The following is a 15,104-nucleotide window of genomic DNA, read 5'->3' as shown; positions in this document are numbered from 1 at the left end:
GAGATAAAAAGCTTCCAGGACAAACAAAAACTAAAGGAATTTGCGAACACGAAACCAGCCCTCCAAGAAATATTGAAAGGGGTCCTCTAAGTGAAGAGAGAGCCTAAAAGCAGCATAGATCAGAAAGGAACACAGACAATATACAGTAACAGTCACCTTACAGGCAATACAATGGCACTAAATTCATACATTTCAATAGTTCCCTGAATATAAATTGGCTAAATGCCCCAATCAAAAGACACAGGCTATCAGATTGGATTAAAAAAACAGGACCCATCAATATGCTGTCTGCAAGAGACCCAATTTAGACCCAAAGACACCCCCAGATTGAAAGTGAGGGGGTGGAAAACCATTTACCATGCTAATGGACACCAAAGAAAGCTGGGGTGGCAATCCTTATAGTAGACAAATTAGATTTTAAAACAAAGACTGTACTAAGAGGTGAAGAAGGACACTATACCCTACTTAAAGGGTCTATCCACCAAGAAGATCTAACAATTGTAAATATCTATGCCCCTAACATGGGAGCAGCCAATTATATAAGGCAATTAATAATAAAAGCAAAGAAACACATTGACAACAGTACAATAATAGTGGGAGACTTTAACACCCCCCTGACTGAAATGGACAGATCATCTAAGCAAAAGATGAACTAGGAAATAAAGACTTTAAATGAAACAGTGGACCAAATGGACTTTACAGATATATTCAGAACATTCCATCCCAAAGCAACGGAATACACATTCTTCTCTAGTGCCCATGGAACATTCCCCAGAATTGATCACATCCTAGGTTACAAATCAGGTCTCAACTGGTACCAAAATATTGGGATCATTCCCTGCATATTTTCAGACCACAGTGCTTTGAAACTAGAACTCAATCACAAGAGGAAAGTCGGAAAGAACTCAAATACATGGAGGGTAAAGAGTATCCTACTAAAGAATGAATGGGTCAACCAGGAAATTAAAGAAGAATTCAAAAAATTCATGGAAACCAATGAAAATGAAAACACAACTCTTCAAAATCTTTGGGATACAGCAAAGGCAGTCCTAAGAGGAAAGTATATAGCAATACAAGCCTTTCTCAAGAAACAAAAAAGGTCTCAGATACACAACCTAACCCTATACCTAAAGGAGCTAGAGAAAAAACAGCAAATAAAGCCTAAACCCAGCAGGAGAAGAGAAATAATAAAGATCAGAGCAGAAATCAATGAAATAGAAACCAAAAGAACAGTAGAACAGATCAACAAAACTAGGAGCTGGCTCTTTGAAAGAATTAACAAGATTGATAAACCCCTGGCCAGAATTATCAAAAAGAAAAGAGAAATGACCCACATCAACAAAATCATGAATGAAAGAGGAGAGATCACAACCAACACCAAAGAAATACAAACAATTATAAGAACATATTATGAGCAACTCTATGCCAGCAAATTAGATAACCTGGAAGAAATGGATGCATTCCTAGAGATGTATCAACTACCAAAATTGAACCAGGAAGAAATAGAAAACCTGAACAGACCTATAACCACTAAGGAAATTGAAGCAGTCATCAAAAATCTCCCAACAAACAAAAGCCCTTGGCCAGATGGCTTCCCAGGGGAATTCTACCAAACATTTAAAGAAGAATTAACACCTAGTCTCCTGAAACTGTTCCAAAAAACAACCACTAAGGAAATTGAAGCAGTCATCAAAAATCTCCCAACAAACAAAAGCCCAGGGCCCGATGGCTTCCCAGGGGAATTCTACCAAACATTTAAAGAAGAATTAATACCTAGTCTCCTGAAACTGTTCCAAAAAATGATGAGAAATCATCATTTGGAAGGAAAACTTCCAAACTCTTTTTATGAGGCCACCATTGCCTTGATCCCCAAACCAGACAAAGACCCCATCAAAAAGGAGAATTACAGACCAATATCCTTGATGAACATGGATGCCAAAATTCTCACCAAAATACTAGCCAATAGGATCCAACAGTACATTAAAAGGATTATTCACCATGACCAAGTGGGATATATTCCTGGGCTGCAAGGTTGGTTCAACATCTGCAAATCAATCAACATGATACAATACATTAACAAAAGAAAGAACAAGAATCCTATGATCCTCTCAATAGATGCAGAAAAAGCATTTGACAAAGTACAGCATCCTTTCTTGATCAAAACTCTTCAGAGTATAGGGATAGAGGGTACATACCTCAATATCATAAAAGCCATCTATGAAAAACCCACAGCGAATATCATTCTCAATGGGGAAAAGCTGAGAGCTTTCCCCCTAAGGTCAGGAACGTGGCAGGGATGTCCACTCTCACCACTGCTATTCAACATAGTATTAGAAGTCCTAGCCACAGCAATCAGACAACAAAAAGAAATCAAAGGCATCCAAATTGGCAAAGAGGAAGTCAAACTCTCACTCTTTGCAGATGATATGATACTGTATGTGGAAAACCCAAAAGACTCCACCCCAAAACTGCTAGAACTCATACAGGAATTCAGTCAAGTGCAGGATATAAAATCAATGCACAGAAATCAGTGGCATTCCTATACACCACCAACAACACAGAAGAGAGACAAATCAAGGAGTCGATCCCATTTACAATTGTACCCAAAACCATCAGATACCTAGGAATAAATTTAACCAAAGAGGCAAAGGATCTGTACTCAGAACACTATAAAATGCTCATGAAAAAAATTGAAGAAGACACAAAGAAATGGAAAAACGTTCCATGCTCATGGATTGGAAGAACGAACATTGTGAAGATGTCAATGCTACCTAGAGCAATCTACACATTCAATGCAATCCCCATCAAAATACCATCCACATTTTTCAAAGAAATGGAACAAATAATCCTAAAATTTGTATGGAACCAGAAGAGACGCCGAATAGCCAGAGGAATGTTGAAAAAGAAAAGCAAAGCTGGTGGCATCACAATTCTGGACTTCCAGCTCTATTACAAAGCTGTCATCATCAAGACAGTATGGTACTGGCACAAACACAGACACATAGACCAATGGAACAGAATCGAGAGCCCAGAAATGGACCCTCAACTCTATGGTCAACTCATCTTTGACAAAGCAGGAAAGAATGTCCAATGGAAAAAAGACAGTCTCTTCAACAAATGGTGTTGGGAAAATTGGACAGCCACATGCAGAAGAATGAAACTGGACCGTTTCCTTACACCACACGCAAAAATAGACTCCAAATGGTTGAAAGATCTAAACGTGAGACAGGAGTTCAACAAAATCCTAAAGGAGAACACAGGCAGCAACCTCTTCGACCTCAGCCGCAGCAACTTCTTCCTAGAAACATCGCCAAAGGCAAGGGTAGCAAGGGCAAAAATGAACTATTGGGATTTCATCAAGATAAAAAGCTTTTGCACAGCAAAAGAAACAGTCCGCAAAACCAAAAGACATCCGACAGAATGGGAGAAAATATTTGCAAATGACATATCAGATAAAGGGCTAGTATCCAAAATCTATAAAGAACTAATCAAACTAACACCCAAAGAACAAAGAATGAATCAAGAAATGGGCAGAAGACATGAACAGACATTTTTCCAAAGAAGACATCCAAATGGCCAATAGACACATGAAAAAGTGCTCAACATCGCTCGGCATCAGGGAAATCCAAATCACAACCTCAATGAGATACCACCTCACACCAGTCAGAATGGCTAAAATTAACAAGTCAGGAAATGAGAGATGTTGGCAGGGATGCGGAGAAAGGGGAACCCTCTTACACTGTTGGTGGGAATGCAAGCTGGTGCAACCACTCTGGAAAACAGTATGGAGGTTCCTGAAACAGTTGAAAATAGAGCTACCATACGACCCAGCAATTGCACTACTGGGTATTTACCACAAAGATACAAATGTAGGGATCCGAAGGGGTACGTGCATCCCAGTGTTTATAGCAACAATGTCCACAATAGCCAAACTGTGGAAAGAGCCAAGATGTCCATCAACAGATGAATGGATAAAGATGTATATATATACAATGGAATATTATGCAACCATCAAAAGGAATGAGATCTTGCCATTTGCAATGATATGGATAGAACTGGAGGGTGTTATGCTGAGTGAAATAAGTCAATCAGAGAAAGACATGTATCATATGACCTCACGGATATGAGGAATTCTTAATCTCAGGAAACAAACTGAGGGTTGCTGGAGTGGTGGGGGGTGGGAGGGTTGGGGTGGCTGGGTGATAGACATTGGGAAGGGTATGTGCTATGGTGAGCACTGTGAATTGTGCAAGACTGTTGAATCACAGATATGTACTTCTGAAACAAATAATGCAATATATGTTAAGAAAAGAAAAAAGAAGAGATAGCAGGAGGGGAAGAATGAAGGGGAGAAAATTGGAGGGGGAGACAACCATGAGAGATGATGGACTCTGAAAAACAAACTGAGGGTTCTAGAGGGGAGGGGGGTGGGGCGATGGGTTAGGCTTGTGATGGGTATTAAAGAGAGCACTTTCTGCTTGGAGCACTGGGTGTTATACACAAACAATGAATCATGGAACACTACATCAAAAACTAATGATGTAATGTATGGTGATTAACATAACAATAAAAAATTTTTAAAAAAGAATTGTTCTGCAAAGCAATCTGTTGATATTTTAAGGATCCCAAATCAAGATTTTTCAGTTACTTTTAACTCTTTACTGACCAGAATACAGATACAGAATCATAGATTTGTAGAATATTTAAGCTCAAAAAAATAATACTGATCATTTACTCTAACCTTTTATAGTCAAGAATGCTAAGATTATCCCATATCACATGGCGAAGTAGTAACACAGCCAGGATAAGAATCACATTCTCCTTATTTCCAGACAGTATTTTTTTTTTCCACCACAGCTATCTAAAATTAAACTTTCAATATATTTTTTTAAAGATTTTATTTATTTATTCATGAGAGACAGAGAGAGAGAGGCAGAGGGAGAAGCAGGCTCCCCGCTGAGCAGGGAGCCCGATGCAGGACTAGATCCCAGGACCCTGAGATCATGACCTGAGCCGAAGGCAGACGCTTAACCATCTGAGCCACCCAGGCGCCCTAAATTTTCAATATTTTTTTTTAAAGGTTTTATTTATCTCTTCATGAGAGACAGAGGGAGAGAGAGAGAAGTGGAGGGAGAAGCAGGCTCCCAAGGAGCAGGGAGCCCGATGCGGAAATCGATCCCAGGACCCTGGGATCATGACCTGAGCCGAAGGCAGATGCTTAACGACTGAGCCACCCAGGCGCCCTTTTCAATATTTTCAAAAGAGAATTGTACCTATATAAAGTCCAAGAGAAGAAACTTGTATTAATAAGAGGATCTAAGTAGGAATAAGCTAAATTTAAAAGGTCAGCAGCAGAGAGTTATAAAATGAAGATTCTTTACTGAAAGTAGAAGGAGAAAAATGCAACCCAGAAAGAAAAAACTTTTGCTTTGCACTCTAATATACATCTACAACTAACCATTTTTTTTGTTACCCCCATTGCTACCCTGTTGGCCCAGGGCAGCATCATGTATAGCAATGTCCCCCTAGTTGGTTTCCCTGTTTCCATCCTTGCTCCCCTATTAACAGCAGCACATAAATCAGAATGAATCCTTTAAAATATAATTGTCATTCCCCGACCCAATCCTCCAATCATTTTTTTGTCTCATAAGAAGTTAAGCCAAAATTACTATAATGACCTACAAAGACCTACGCAATTTGCCTCCCCCATTTTGTCTGAACTCATCCCCTTTTGTCTCCTTCTTCACTATATTCCAGCCATCCTGGCCTTCCAGCTGATTTTTGAGTACATTAGGCCTCAGGGTTGTACCATCTCTTTCTTCTGCCAGGAGCACTTACCCCATCCTCTGTCTGCATAGCTCATCTTATCCATTCAAGTCTTTGGACAAGTGCCCTGATCCCAGTAGGGCGTACCATGACCACCCTATTTAAAATTATTCTATTCACCTTACACTCTTAATCCTACTTATCTTGCCCTATTCTTTTTTACATAGCACTTATCATGAACTGCCATTCTGTATTCTTTACTCCCACTAGAATGTAACATTACATAGAGTATCAAGTCATTTACCCCTTTGTTATTGATGTACATGCAGCATCTAAAACAGTACCTAAAACATAATAATCAAGAAATATCTGCTGAACGACAGGCTTGACTAAAAGCAGATGATCCCCATGTTAAAAGCCATAATCTCTGGTTTTACTCAAATGAAACTACAGAAGTTCTACACTGGAGAGAGTACCACCCAACTGAGTGTTCCTAACTCTGAAGGAAGAGGTCTAATATGAAGAAACGGCAATTTGAAGAAATGTCAGAAGTATATCAAAGATTGTTATAAAGACAGTGCTCACTTCAGCAGCACATATACTAAAATTGGAACAATACAGAGAGGTGAGCATGGCCCCCTGCAAGGATGACATGCAAATTCGTGAAGCATTCCATATTAAAAAAAAATTTGTTATAAAGATATACAGGACTTTAATTATAAGATTTGACTAAATGGAGGGCGCCTGGGTGGCTCAGATGGTTAAGCGTCTGCCTTTGGCTCAGGTCATGATCCCAGGGTCCTGGGATCGATTTCCGCATCGGGCTCCCTGCTCCTTGGGAGCCTGCTTCTCCCTCTGCTTCTTTCTCTCTCTCTCCCTCTCTCTCTCTCCTCCTCTGTCTCTCATGAATAAATAAATAAAATCTTTAAAAAAATAAAAAAATAAAAAAAAAGATTTGACTAAATGGAATATCAAACCATTTGCCAAGATGGTAAAATAAAAATTCATATTCTCCTAAATTAATATTTAAGTTTAATAAAATTCCAATCAAAATCCCCCCAAGATGTTTTTATAGAAATTAATGAAGTGGCTTAAAGCTCATTTGAAAGAATGAGGAGCTGAGAATCCAAACAATTAATAACAAGAAGAAAAAAATATATACCAATATTACAACATATTAGAAAATACTATTTGTGAGCTACTGATTTAAGAAAAGCCAGGTAAATCAAAGAAACAGAATAAAAAAATGAGAAACTGCCTTCAGAACAGATGGGTAAAGAATATTTAGTAAATATATGGAACTGGGAAAACGGTTTAACCATCTGTTTAAAAAAAAGTTTTTTTCATACAACACAAAATATACAAAATAAATTCCTCATGGATTAAGGAGTTAAATATGAAAATAAACACAGATTTAGAATAATTATAAGTGGGTCTGGTTATAAGGCAAGTCAAGCTCTCCAAGTTTAAGCTTACATAACTAAATTATGAGATGAGCATTTTTAATGCATTAATAGTAATAATGTTGATGTTATTTAAAAGTAAACAACCAATATGAGGTGATCCTAGAAGGCACTAATTCTATGAGATGAAAGTCTGGAGAGGGTTAAGGGTCAAGCATTAATCATTATTAGGGTTTAGAACTTCACTTTCTGTTCCTAGTTACCAGATCTTCAGCAGATTCATTTTTACCCACAAGTGCATTGTTAGTGGCTCCCTGAAAAATCAAACAGAATAAACTGAATTCATAGTTTGGGGCACTTAAGACCAGAGCAATCTGATGCAGGTTGGAACACAATACTGAGACAAAAAATAAACATGAGGTAAAAGTGAAAAGCAATAATGAAGAGGATGGTGGGAAACTTTTGGAGGTGATGGACAGTTTTATGGTATAGACTATTTTGAGTTTTCATGGGTGTATAGTTATTACTAAACTCACCAAGTTGTGTACATTAATTATGTATAGCTTTCTGTATGTCAAAAATATAAAATAATAAAATCCAGAAAAGAATGAAGAAAAAGAGAACAAAGGAGACCAAAGGAGAATATATAAATCTCCCACATAAATTTTGGAAAATAAAGGAGGAGGGCACTTGGAATGCCAAAAATTGTAAGAAATTAGGGCTTACTTGATTTTATTTGGACATTAAAAAAAACGACATCCAAAAGAATGTCTGGAAATAACTGCACTGCACATACCCACATTTACATACTCATATACAGAGATATGCACACATGGGTGTACAAACACACATACTTATATAAGCAATTTATTGAGCAAATGGGACTTGACAGGATATAAGAAGGAACCAACTTCATTCTTGTTCTTTTATATCCCTTCAAGTTTCTGTAAACGGGTGATTGTTCTAACTGCATAAAATTTTAAGGCAATCCCATAGCTTTTAAGGAACAAGTAGTTTATAAAAATCCACATTTATGTATTAGCCACTTAGATCCAGTCCAGTTAATATAATAAGCAAAGCTCAAAGAGCTTCTCTAATTTAAAGCATCTTCCTGTAGTAGCTTAATCTCCCTTGAGGCTTCCAAATCTACAAATAGAGAAGAAATTATGGTTGACTTAATTATTAGCTCTTTCTATCTCCTTCCTCTACTCACTAATTTCTTTTTTTATTTCTCCAGCATAAGGTCTAAGGAGAAAAGAAAAATAAGGAGAAAATAAGGAGAAATACAGCCTTGGGTTGCTCCTATCTCTTTAAATTGGGCATGGCAAATAATAAAAACTGACCCCATCCATTCCTGAGATACTCCAGCAGATTACTTGGAAACCATCCTAGTTGGGAACCACACTGTAAGATCTTTGCCCAAGGCTAGCCACTTATAACTATCACCCTCAAGTCCTGGACTTCAGGAAATACATCTAGTGTTTAAGGTCCCTTCCCCTCTCTCCAGTTCACATCTTGTTTCCAGAGAACCCACTTGCTCTGCCATTGATGGAGGCACAGTTTACTCTCAATATCACTTACTCCAGAAGGGGGAAATCTCCAGTTATAGCCTCTTACCTTTAGACTTCAGAGATGTGGGTCAAATGTCAGTTCTTATTTTTCTCAAATCCCCACAGCCCAATGACAAGGCCTACAAGTGGATCACTTGAAGACCCCATCGCATAACTTGAGATGAGAAAGAAAAACTCAACTTTCTTTACCCATAATGTTGGAGATAAAATCTCCACAGTGTATGATTAACTCTCTGCAAAACAAATCCTTCCTCAACTTGCTAACTTCTTAACCTTTCTCTTTCTTGACTTGTGGTGAGTAGAAATGCCCTAGCATCTATAGAACATTTGCTCCTGGCTTCCAAGTTGCAAGACTGGCTAATGCTGTTGGCACCGACTGTATGACCTTCACCTTTCAAGTCCTGCATAGATAGTCTAGCAACTCACTTTAAAATGTGAAGGTTCATGGGCTCACCTTCAGTTCTGAGGTTTTGGGCCTCTGGAATAATTTCAGGGCAAAGAGTTAAATGTAACAATCTGTTATGCACACGTGTATACATATACATGTATGTCCATATGTCACTTTATCACAGATACAAATACAGAATCATCCATGTATGGGTGTCTGAGTCTATATGTTAATGAATTATGGAAATATAATATTTATAGAAAATATATTAATAAAATAAGATTACTGGTGATTTATTTTCTTTGGTTTTTCTCTATTTCCTAAAATAACATGCCTTACTCTTAAAACCATTTAAAAAGTATATCTATATACAAACACATAATAATGGATCCTATTTTTAAAATGTAATCCTGATTCAAAAATAAAATAAAAGATCACCAAAAAAGAATGAATAACCCAGAAACAGACTTATATATGAAGAAATTCATTATATGCTAAAGAAAACATCCAAAAAATTGGGAAGAATTACTTAACAAATGGGATTAAGATATTTTGGAGTTACCTTCATAATAAAAGTCAGATGGGAGCTCAATAGTGTATAATACATATTATAATATGTGCACACATATGTGCACACATACATACACGATATCTATGTATGCATAAATGTATATATATATTAAGTATATACATGAAATCAAATTCTAAAAAAATTAGAACTAGGGGCGCCTGGGTGGTTCAATTGGTTAAGCACCTGACTCTTGATTTCAGCTCAGGTCATGATCTCAGAGTCGTGAGATCAAGCCCCGCATTGGGCTCTGTGCTCAGCTCACAGTCTGCTTAAGATTCTCTCTCTCCCTCTTCCTCTGCCCCTCCCCCCATTCACAGGCACTAAATAAATAACGAAAGAAAGAAAGAAAGAAAGAAAGAAGAAGGAAAGAAAGAAAGGAAGAAAAAAGAAAGAAAGAAAGAAAGAAAGAATCTTTTAAAAATATTAGAACTAAATAGAATTGAGGGACATGTACTGGATCAATTTAAAATCAATAAAAGTAAGTATAAAAGCAATAAAAATAAGCACAAATGAAAAGGTTAACAGGTTTGGCTTCATAAAAATTTCATACTTCCACTTAGAAGTATTAAGAACCAGTAGTTTGAAAATACCCCAAATGTGACAGGTTGGCAGACTCTTTGTGTCTATGTGCAGACACAAATGAGTTTACTTAGAAAAAAATACTTTCTTCCCTCTTCCCTTCTTTCTTTCTTTCCTCCGTCCCAGAAATATTTACTGAGTGACTGTTCTGAACCAGAAGCTTTACTAAAACACCAAGAAAGCAAGCACAAATAAATAAATATATAAGTAATTAATTAACTCTCTGTCTTATTTATTTATTTATTTTATTTATTTATTTTTACATATATGTCCCTACGCCTAAAGAAGCACAGTATCTAATGAGTATAACAGATAAGTAAGAGAGCCATCCTAACACTTTATGGTAAATACTATGACAACGGTTCGTAAGGCCTGTTAGGGAAACCCAAATTAGGAGTACCAAACACAAACCTGTGAATTAGCGGATAGGAGGAAGAGGGCCAAGGAAATTTCCTTAGAACAGGTAACAACAGAGAGTAACTTAGATGAAGAATAAAGGTTGGTTTAGAATTCTAGCTCTAACACTTACTGATAACTCTCTTTCTATGGGCAATTTTTCTCTTGCCTCAGTTTCCCTGTCTATAAATTGAGAATGATAATAACATTTATACGGACACTGAAAGGATTTAATGAGAATTATTTAGTTACTTAGAATTTAGTAAGTCCCCAATAAATGGTTGTTCAAAACAAACAAAAATTACAAAATTCCATTTGGAAAGATTAGGAACTCAGGAGAGAATACAGTCTTTTGCAAACTGCAAATTCACTATGGTGAAGTATAGATGTGAGGTATGGTATGGAGAGAAGTATTGCTTGAGAAACAAATAAGGGACAGATGATAAAAATTTAAAGGAAAGACACAAAGAATTTTTAGCAAGAGAATCACACAGTAAGATTTTTCTTTTATAATGTTAACTATATCAGTGATGTGGATAATAAATTTCAACATAATATGACCAAACATAAAAAGACTAGTTAGGAGATGGTCTCAGTAATCCAGAAGAGAAATGATGAAGATGTGAAGTAGAGAGGTATAAATTTAAAAATGTTAAAGAAGTAGAATCCATAGGATTTAATGACTGATACATGGGAAGAGGAAAAAATAGGCAGGACTGTTCCTACATGTTTGCTTTAGGCTACTCAGTAGATGCTGATGGCCTTTGTAAAGATAAGAAACACAGAAGGAAGATTAATATGATTAATTTTTAAGATGATACAGCTGTTCTTTTATTGCTCACTATTATCTGGTTTCCCTCTACTTTGAGGGATAAGAGAAAGTTACACTCACCCCAAAATAGACATAGAATGTAATTTTCTATAATTAAATGACTTCTTTCATCCCTTATATTTTGGATTTCCTCATAGAAGTACATCTTTTTTTTTTTTTTCTCATGAGCTACACACTCTCCAGCTTCATCTCATCCTCTCACAGAACTTCATTTACCATTTATATTTGCTGACACTTGAATCACCAGATTCAGCCTGGAATTCTTTCCTCAACTATAGACCATCGTTAACTTTATACTAGACATCTCAGCTCAGACTGCTCACAGACATTTTAAACTGAGCACACTTTAAACTAAATTCTTATCTTGCCCCTGCAAAACCACCCTTCTATCTGTGTCTTGAGCTCCTTATTTAATGAGTTTCACCACCATCCATGATGATGCTTATGTCAGAAATCTGGATATTTTCCTTGTTTTGTGCCTTTCTTATTCCCAACACTTTTTCAACCACATACCATACAAACACCATCTCCTAAAACCTCTTGAATTTCTGTCTTCCAGTCACAGAGGCAGTCATCTCTCTCTCTCTGATATTGGTACTTTGGCTTTCTAAGTGTTCTTTCTGCTTCTATTTGAATTGATTATCTGCTCTATAATTAAATTTTCCAAAATGGACATTTTAATAGATTTATTAAGGAAATTGATGTTTTCACCATTGTAAGTGTAAAATTCAATGAATTTAAGAAATTTAAAGGGCTGGGCAACCATCCAGGTATAGAACTTTTTCATCATCCAAAAAGTTCCTTCACGCCTGTTTGCAGTTCATCCCTGCTCCTACCCACCACTCTAGGCAACCACTTCTCTGTTTTCTGTCTCTATAAACTTGCCTTTTCTAGACGTTTTGTATCTAAAACAGAAATTTTATTATTATTTTCCTACTGGGAACTCTAAAATACCCTCCATTTTTCCTCTATCTCTATAGAAAGAATTTCCTTAAAAAATAGACCAGTTTAAAGAAGGACTAGTCTTTTTTTTTTTAATATGGAATACAACTGATTTTGTTGGTCTTCATTCTCTTCTGTACTAGAAGAATAAAATGCAGTATTTCTTTTAGGAGGGTGAGGTAAAAATGGGACCTAGCTTGTTTCAGCTGCTAATGTTTTAGCTGTGGGCTTAATGGGGCACTAGGGTCTATTGTCAAAAAAGGAGTGGAAGTACAGGAAAAAAACACACACACACACAAAAACACAAAACAGTACCTCTTAGCAAAATAAAAAGGAAGAAATGACGAAAAAGATGAAAGATAAGGGATGATGGATATAGTCCTCAAGAACATAGTTAACAATCTTTAGGAAATTAGCCAAGGAGAGACAAGTCTATAGTCATGCAATCACCTGATGCCTGAACCAGGCAAAGGAGAGATCTAGTAACTCAAAAACTGAGCCCTGAACACTGGGAGAGCACAGTGTGGCAGAGAACCTAAGAAGTTGATGTTGAGGGAGTTGCATTCCTCATCTGGAACAGAATGATTAAGAAGTGCACCAAACTACTTATGAGCCTGAGATAAGAAGCTTGGTAATGACACACTTTTAACTGATCTGGTCTTACTTGCTCTTCTACCCTCATAATATTGCTCTACACTATGGCCATTATAAACCTTTCCAGGATCCTGATAGAGTTATGTCTACACACTATCACCAACACCTGACGCTCCTTCTGGCTGGATCACAGTAAATACCGCTGTATATCTAACGAATTCTACTTGTCTAAACTCACTCACTTCAACCTGGACATCTAAATATCCTTTTCTGAGCTCAATCCCAATTTTTGATAGATCATAATAAATTGTCCCCCAGATCTGTGCACTCTCCAACTAACACTATTCTTCTCTCCAGTTTTCACACTGAAATTATCTTCCTGTGTCTAAGCCATTAGACAGAAAGTCTCCTGAACTTAGGTACTGTGTTTCATTCTCTTAATGTGTCTCCAGTGCTTATCACAGCAAATGGCACGCAATTAAGGCTTTACATCTATGGAGCTAAAATAAGTGTAAACAATTATAATAATAATCATTATCTTAACGTTCTAAAATAATTATAGGTATAAATAATTTAAGAGCATTTTACACACAATATACAATTATAGTAATATCTAAAGAAATGCAAACAATAGATTTTAAATCTTTATCTTCAATCTTTTATTGCAATTATATAGTTCTAGTTTTCCTCTATGTAGCAGTAATATACTCTGATTTTTTCCTTGGCTTATTAAGGATGTGTCCATTTCTGAACTCATGTATTGATCCTTAATAGTCCTCTTTTCTTTAATAGGCTCATCTCCCCCTTGATGAAGAAAAGGCTTGACAGTCTTTCTCGACCTTGTGTTATCACCTACTTGGTGTGGAATTCCAAAATTACTGGTCCTAGTCCTTGTTTGAGGTCCGGCTCCTGAAGTTTATTTCAGTGAAACTTGAATTGTTACTAAAAAGCTTTCCGCTGATGCCCGGAATGGCCTTAGGCCTTCCCTAAAATTCTAACATCTCTTAGAAAGTTTAAGGTACTTTCCTGCTTTTTGCCATCACTGGAGCAGTCAAAAAAAAAAAAAAAAGTCCTAAGCATGATAAACCTACATTTACAAGAATAACATCAGAAGGAAGTGTCTGTCTTCACCTGGTCACTTCTCTGACCTCTGATAACTCCAACAGACCAGACACAATGTCACAGGCTACTATCTCTCAAGGACTGAACTTTCTTTAGAAGATGACACCTAAGCACATTAAAGTAGATTTTAAAGGAAAAATGTAAGTTCATTTCCAGTTGCTCCTCTTAATAAATCCATACATGTGACTAATTTTGAGAGCCGTTTTATAGGTATAAAATAAGGAATTTGTGAGTAGGGATAGAGACTCTAAAAGCGAGCCTGGATAGAGAAGATACTAAAGATTAAGTTTTAAAGCATTCAGATACTTACAGTTAAGGGAGACCACAAGAGGGAGAGCCAGTCAAAAATCCAGGAGGAAATTCAACAACTAACTACAGTACAAGAAAACCAGAAGGGCATGATGTTCCAGAAAACAAAAGGAGGGAGTGTTCAACTATGACATTTACTGCATAGTATTCAAATAATATGAGGACTTAGGATACTAGCCCTTTATTGGCTACGTTATTTGCAAAATCTTCTCCTGTTCAGGAGGTTGCCTTTCAGTTTTGTTGATTGCTTCCTTTGCTGTGCAGAAACTTTTTATTTTGATGTGGTCCAAGTAGTTTATTTTTGCTTCTATTTCCCTTGCCTCAGGAGACATTCTAGAAAAATGTTGCTACAGCTGATGTCAAGAGGCATTACTGCCTGGCTCTCTTTTAGGATTTGTATGGTTTCAGGTCTCACTTTTAGGTCTTTAATCCATATTAAGTTTATTTTTGTGTATGGTGTAAGAAAGTGGTTTAGTTTCATTCTTCTGCATGTAACTGTCCGGTTTCTCCAACACCATTTGTTGAAGAGACTGTCTTTTTCTTATTGTCTATTCATTTCTCCTTTGTTGAAGATTAATTGTCCATATAATTGTGGGTATATTTCTGGGTTTTCTATTCTGTTCTACTGATC

At 36.7% G+C, this 15,104-nt stretch overlaps 1 protein-coding gene and 1 non-coding gene across 4 annotated transcripts in view; one reads left to right on the top strand and one right to left on the bottom strand.

Moving 5' to 3' along the window:
* THEMIS (thymocyte selection associated) overlaps positions 1-15,104 on the bottom strand; it is a 191,282-nt gene that overhangs the window by 62,046 nt on the left and 114,132 nt on the right. The gene's annotated exons all lie outside the window — the stretch shown is intronic.
* LOC114219565 (U6 spliceosomal RNA) lies at positions 6,344-6,448 on the top strand. The gene has a single exon (XR_003611411.1). It is a non-coding gene; the product is annotated as a U6 spliceosomal RNA (small nuclear RNA).

This window comes from Eumetopias jubatus, unplaced genomic scaffold, assembly GCF_037043125.1.
Source record: "Eumetopias jubatus isolate StellerSeaLion01/CBP00866 unplaced genomic scaffold, mEumJub1_p1.0 scaffold_6, whole genome shotgun sequence".
Taxonomy (NCBI): Eukaryota; Metazoa; Chordata; class Mammalia; order Carnivora; family Otariidae; genus Eumetopias; species Eumetopias jubatus.
This window is presented reverse-complemented; position numbering and strand designations above follow the sequence as displayed.